The 7500-nt window shown below is 44.5% G+C and overlaps 1 protein-coding gene across 1 annotated transcript in view; it reads right to left on the bottom strand.

Moving 5' to 3' along the window:
* The window catches only part of greb1 (growth regulating estrogen receptor binding 1), an 87537-nt gene that overhangs the window by 30241 nt on the left and 49796 nt on the right, over positions 1 to 7500 (bottom strand). The gene's annotated exons all lie outside the window — the stretch shown is intronic.

Below are 7500 nucleotides of genomic sequence, written 5' to 3'. Positions count from 1 at the left end.
CTATAGGCCCTAATTTGGAAAATATTGTATCCCATCGCTATACTGTAGCCTGGTGTCATTGTTCATTCATTGTGTTGTTATAAACATTTTGATGATTGGAAGCATTATGCCTTTCATCACATAATTGTTTTGCCACAATATTAAATAGCGCAGCTATTAATATCAATCCATAAGCCTAGAGTGAATGATATGACTACGGGGGCACCTTGGCCTTTGAGAACGATTTGGTATCACTGTCAAACACAAGCTTTGATTAACCTTAAATGTAGTGAACTGGATACCGCTCCCTCTTTGGCGCTGTCTGTTCATCATTGATAACCAACACTGTTCACCGTTGTTAGGCTATTTTTCCCTCCCTCCGTGGGCTACAAACTTCAACAGGCGAGAGAAAGCTGATTTGGTTGACATGGAAAACACTCGGAGAACAATTAACTCCGCGAAAGTTGTGACGATATGCATGCCTTAGCCTACATATTTACATTATGTTTGGGTGCTATTTATTGACTATACGCACGCTTCATCCATGCAGGCACAGCAAATCCGCGCGCAGTGCATTCTGTTTGGCTTTGTGGTGATTGTCGCCACACAACTTTATTTAACCTTTCATGTAGAGAACTGGGTACCTTTCCCTCCTTGGCGCTGTCTGTTGACTGTTAAACACTGTTTGCCGTTGTTAACTCCAACCTTTGTAAACCTCAGGGAAACAGTCGGAGAGCAATTAACTCCGCGAACGCTGATTTGTTTGACAGGGCAAACACTCAGAGAACAATAAACTCTGCGACGTGTGCCATATTGTCGGCATATCTGCTATTATATATCATTTGGTGTGCTATTGGCTACGCAGCCATGTAGGCACAGCAAATCCGCGCGTAATACATTCTGGCTGTGTGGTCACTGTCCATCAATCCACCTCACAGGCGCGCCCTGTCATTGCTCAATTCACCTCGGCCACCTTGTGGCAGGCCACGAAATAGCAGCGAACGAACAGAGCGACAGACGGACAGACGGACAGACATGATAACACAGAAATCGGACGATCACATAACCTCCTGGCGGAGGTTATTGTGAAGTTTTACCGACAGTTTGTGAGGCAATGTGCGGAGAACAACAGAGTCGGAACAGCGGCCATCTTTGATGTAGTTAAAACCGTGATGTAGGCTACACTTCACTCTCCTCAAGGCCCCTGCACTGCTGTTTGTCTGGGGCACAATGACAGGGGACAGGAAAAATGTATTACCTTAGCAATACTCTACTAACCCATTGATGCCTGATGTTGCGTTGCGCAACATTGGCCCTGGCGCCTGGAGCTGCATTACGCAACATTCAGGCTCTTGAGATTTGAGACAACTTAATTACAAATCTGTTTATTTGAGATGAATGAAAACAGTCTAATGAAAGATGAGGGTCTTAGCGTTTAAATGCAACTTAGTGCATATTTGTATGTGCTTCAGAAGCTGAGATATTTAGGTTTTTATAGGCTGAGGACAGCTTTTCTTAAAAAGGGCTCAGGCATTCAGCCCCCTTTTTTGCAGGTGCCTTAGGCGTCAATGGGTTAATGCCCACGGACCACATGTACAGTGCAGTATGTGTGGAACACAACAGCGTAAACAGCAACCATCATTGATACATTTAAAGACGTGATGTAGGCTACAGTGAAACTGCTATACTTCGATCTCTGCAAGGTTCCTGCACTGCTGCTTGTCTGGGACTAAGAGAGGAGGGAGGGGAGCAGAAAATATATCCATTACCCTTCTACAATATTAATACATTATGTCCTCCAGCCAGGTGGATCATTGGCATAGTACAGTATGTGTGGAAAACAACAGCGGCCATTTTAAGGTAACAAGGCCGACAGGCGGACAACAGATGCGTCCCTCTATGCCAGTTCCAACTATGCCACCCCCCACCCCCCCCAAACGCCCCCCTGGCCTCCTCCTAGCCTGTCAACGCCCCCCGAGGATGTACTTTTTGTTTATTGGTCATCATGGACACTCCAAATATTGTGGCAGGCAGCAAGGCAGCAAAATGGCGAGACATGGCTTTATTTTTTGCAGTTTATGGTATAATAAGCTTATCATCATTATTGGATTTGGAAAAGAACCATAGGCTATGATTTGAAATTTCACATAGCCTAGATGAAGTGAACATTACAAATTACCAGACATTTATTAGGCCTAACAACCTTTAGTATCACGCCATTTCAGCAGTATGTGCATGTGGGAAAGAATCTAAACATCGACAAATAATAAATAAATAAAACCGTTTGGGTGAATCATGCGCTTATGGACTTTTTTTTCAATACCAGCTTCACCGTCAAGGCACAAAGCAGTGAAACTCAATTACCCAGAATGCTGCACGTGAGCTCTCTACCCGGGTGGTGATTCTGGAAAACAAACATGGCGGCAACTCGCTTTACTACCTTAATAATGTGTTAATCCGACGCTAGATTTCTTAACTGATGAAAATCGAATGCAGAAATCAACATTGTAGTGTCTAAATATGAGGTCGATTGGTCTATTTGTGGCGTACATCACGATCGGCTGAGTTGTTGGCCTCACGTTTGTCAGTTAGCCTGTGGCTAGGCTACTTTTCGCCAACGTTAGCATCCGGTTAGAAAGGCTATGCTTGCACGCATTCGCTCCGGTCCAAAATGGCAAGTCTGCCGCCTTGTGGCCACATGAAGGAACAATTGAAAGAATGCGTTTCAGACACAATTGAAGGAATGCGTTTCAGACGGACGGACGGACGGACGGACGGACGGACGGACAGACAGACCCTCTTATAGAGATGCTGGGACGCATCTAAAAACAGAGAGAGTAGAGAGAGAGAGGTTCCGTTGGCCCATTGTTTCCGGGTTCTATTATTTCAAGGGGGAGGGGGTGATCCCCCTTTAGGCAGACCTAGGCAGACCTAAGGACTGTTCTATTCAATGCAAGGAGTATAATGACACGCCCCTTTAGGCAGACTGGAACCTGGTCATGTTAGGTGCCCATAGCAACCTATTACATTGGCATATCTCTATATACTTAAACTTTAAGTTAAAGAATCTCTGGTAAAAACGTGATGCCCATTATCACTGGCGTGTACAGACATTTTGGGGGGCAGGTCCTGGGGTGGTGGTGGGGGGCATGTGGAACTGGCGGCTGCAATAACGGTTCAGTGATTTTTTTTTTAAATTCACATTTTAATGAACATTCCACAGTACGCTAAACAAAACATTTCATTTAAAAAAAATGAGGAATACTATGTTGGAAAGTTAAAATAATTAGATTACCATGCCTAGTGCATCATTTACCGCATGGACTAAAAAGTGTACTGTCGCTTTAAATGCGTGTCTCCAGCGCAGTGATCAGGAAGCGATTCATTCTAACAGATTCCTTACTTGGAAAACTCTGCATCTCCGGTCATTTTTCCTCCATTAGTACCGATTTTAATTAGTCCATGTGTGTTTCCAAACTGTTAAAACGAATATTAAAGCTTAACTCTCATTTCAAGACGTCGTCAAAAGGATTTAGTCTATTACACGGGTATTGTGAGTGAAAACTGCTACTTTGGGTTGGAGGTTTTATCCGTGTAGGCTACTCTTTTCTGGAGGTGTCAAGCACAATCCTCTATAGCCTACCTGTTTCCCCCCACCCTGCTTTGATTGCTGTGCTGTGCAGAAGGCTATAAGTGGCAGATTTGCTGGAATTTACGCACAACCCTTTTTCTCCCTGGCCGTGACCGCTGTTCTGTTCCATGCCGTCTGTCACAAATGTGATTTGGTGCGTTGCATAGTTCATCAGGAGGCCAACGTTTCCCAAACATACATGAATCCTCTTGCTGTTACCCAAACATTCTGTTAATCTTTAGACCTGAAACAGTTTGAGCAACTTCTGGATTCATTAAGCTAATATAATGTTTTTTGCAATCATGTTACACGTGTTAATTGTTGACATTGGCTACCTCTTCTGCGGTAGATTTGATAGGGCCTAAATGCACAATTTGCAAAGTCTCATTATGAAAGCCAGGGCTCTCTTTAGATCACTTCCAAAGTCACACGCAACTTTCAACATCATAAATAGGCTATGGATTGTTACCTGGCTGGAGGGGAGAACGGCATGTGGGGTTGCCCGCCACACTGCTGCCTGTGCAACGCGCTTCCGAATCTGTCAGTTCAAGTGCGCTCACGTTGACAAAGGGAGAGATGTGTGCCGTTGGAGGGGGCATGAGGCATTTTGGGGCATTATTATCACGCGATTTTAATTGACAATTATGTCTAAATGATGATGGGAACATCGAATACAGCGTTAACCCTACATTTAAGGAATAAAATAATTAAAAATAAAAACCGAACTTTCAAAAGGGCACTTTTGTCTGTTAAAGGCAACTTGGTGTTGCCCAAGCAACTGCACGCCTATGCCCATTATGCTGATAGGTGGATGAGAGAGGAGGGAGGGAAGATAAGGGGAAGAGAGGGACATGTCATATATAACTTCAACAAGGTCCACGTGTTCATGTGTAAGTTAAAGTATAGGTACACTTTCCTTTCCTAACTGATATCTGCTAACAGGTTTGTGCTTTCCCACAACACTGACAGGCGAATACACAGACTGTGTGCTGGAAAACTAAAGTATATCTAATCTGCGTCCCTGGACTTAAGGCCACCCCAAAAAGTCACGAGGTATAAAAATGCACCTAAGCTGCCCCTAGCCTAGGCCTACTTGTCTTACAAGTGAGGTGGTCTGTTCTTAAAGGTAAGAAGTTTAAATGTTTTCTGGTATGCAAATTATATAGAATTGTTCTATTATATCTCACTACAATATCGTGCAGCTTGCCATGTGTCATGTTCACCTCCTGTCCATGTACAGCTTGCAATTGTCTAATGAAGAATTCAGAACCAGAAGAAATTCTGAAAACATTTTTGTCTTCTTTTTTGTTCACAGTGACACTGAAGATGAGGGCTGCCATCACACTGCTGGTGCTGCTGTTCTCTATGTGTGGAGCTCAGACTCAGAGCACCCAAACTGAAGTCGAGACAGAGAGCCAGAGCATTGCTAGTGCTACTGCTGAAGTCTCTACCCAGCTGTACGTCTCCGCTGAGCTAAAGGAACTCAGAAACATGGTGGCGGCGCTGCTTACTTTCACTCAGAATGAGGTGCAGAGTTTGAAGGAGGAAAACGCAGCACAAAAGGCAGAGCTGAAAGCAGTGAAGACACGACTGGCGGAGAATCTGGAGAAAACAACGGAGAAATCCAAGGTGGCATTCTCAGCAGGTCTGACTAAATCTGGATCCATAGAGGCTGGGAGCAACGACCTGAACTTGGTCTTCAGTAAAGTAATCACCAATGTGGGACAGGCCTACAGCGGCACAACGGGCTTCTTCACAGCTCCAGTCAAGGGGGTCTACTACTTCAGATTCACTGTCATGGATAATCAACAGTCCAAATGGATGCACATCAGGATGATGAAGAATCAGGAGAAGCTCGTGTGGCTGAGTGAGTTCAACCACGGCGGGACTCACAACTACCTGTCCGGTGGCCTGACTCTGCAGCTGGAGGCGGGAGATGTAGTGAACCTGGTGCTGCCAGCCGGCAGACGCCTCTACAGCAGTGTTAATAACCACAGCACCTTCAGTGGCTTCCTGCTCTTCACTCTCTGAACAGAGCAGGACCACCACGATAACTCACCTTTCATTATTGTGGATATTTCATTGTCCTTTGAATTAAGTAAGGGTTAACGTTCGGCGAGAAGGTCGCTACCGTGGAATAGCAGCACGACAGAGAGAATCTTTAGACCCCGACGCGGAGCGGAGGGGTCTTGTTCTCTCTGAAGTGCTGCTATTCCACAAAGCGACCGACTCGCCGAAAGTTAACCCGCTTATTATATGGATATACTTCAATGATTCACACATGCGGGGACATTTCTTTAGACCTATTTAATGTTGAGATTGTTGCTGCGCAAAACAAAACAGTGCCGTAGGAACACCGCTAGGCAACAGCTAGGTAGGCTAGCCAGGACAACAGGTGTTGTCTATCGCAGCAGCTGATTAGAGTGACAAAAGACCGGACCCCCTGCGGAGTGATATGAAACATTCGCTTTAGCCACTGACTTGTATACAAGCCAGTGGCTTTAGCAGTGATCGTCTTGTTGCCATTGACAGCGGTAGCCAGGACAACGGGTGCTGTCTATCACAGCAGCTGATTAGAGTCTTGTTGAAAAGTCGCTTTAGCAGTGAAAAGTCTTGTTGCCATTGACAGCGGTCTGTTATAGACCAACCCGTCCGTTATCGAAAAATAACAGACGTCCGAACGTTGGGGAGCCCCGTTGAAATGAATGGAGCATTCGACAGATGACGTCACAACCATATAATAATTCCCAATATTGTCTGTGTGTGTTTCAGTTTTATCCTGATCAAATAAATCTCTTCTTGAAGTGATGGCAATGTTGTTGGATTATGACTGTGTGCATGTACACACTCTCTCTCTCTCTCTCTCTCTCACACACACACACACACACACACACACACACACACACACACACACACACACACACACACACACACACACACACACACACACACACACACACACACACATTCCATTGAGTGTGTGTGTGTGTGTGTGTGTGTGTGTGTGTGTGTGTGTGTGTGTGTGTGTGTGTGTGTGTGTGCGCATGCGTGCGTGCGTGCGTGTGCATACGCACGTGGCTGAAGTTCCTTTTCCAGTGGTAACAGGTTTGTGCTTTCCCACAATACTGATAGCAATAGCGAGTGAACACATAGATATGTACTGGAAGAATCAACTGGAATACACTCTCATCTGTGTCCCTGGACTTACAGTAAGGCCAGCCAAAAACACCTTGCAGAACTACTAAGGTATAAAAAGAGGATTTTCACATATGCAGTCAGTGACAAGTCAGTGACACTACTGAATCCATTACTTACAGCTACTCCTCTTCCTTACGTCCTTAAAGGTATGTGAGAGTTATGTTTTAAGATTCTGACTTAAGATTGTAAATATTACATTCCTTTTAAGAGAGAGAGAGAGAGAGAGAGAGAGAGAGAGAGAGAGAGAGAGAGAGAGAGAGAGAGAGAGAGAGAGAGAGAGAGAGAGAGAGAGAGAGAGAGAGAGAGAGAGAGAGAGAGAGAGAGAGAGAGAGAGAGAGAGAGAGAGATAGGGATAATAGAAAGAGAGAGGGAGAGATTTATCATGGCCTGGGTTTAGTGCTGGGACAAAAGTGTTAGTATGACTTAAGTTTGTGGTATAGAAACTTGAAAATTTGCTTCTGTCTCCATTATTGGAAAGAAAAAAATATAGGCCTAAATTACCAAATGCAACATAAAACAACAGAAACGAAACTTGGTATGAAATACCAGTGAACACCAATAACCAGTTGGTGAGGTGCACATATTTGAAAATAAATACTTAGGTTGATTTAAAGTGAAGAATTGGGCATGCCCATAGAAAGCAGGCTGAGAAAAAATCCAAGTGAGCCACATAACGGATATAGCAATAAACA

Source organism: Engraulis encrasicolus, chromosome 19 (assembly GCF_034702125.1).
Source record: "Engraulis encrasicolus isolate BLACKSEA-1 chromosome 19, IST_EnEncr_1.0, whole genome shotgun sequence".
Lineage (NCBI taxonomy): Eukaryota > Metazoa > Chordata > Actinopteri > Clupeiformes > Engraulidae > Engraulis > Engraulis encrasicolus.
This window is presented reverse-complemented; position numbering and strand designations above follow the sequence as displayed.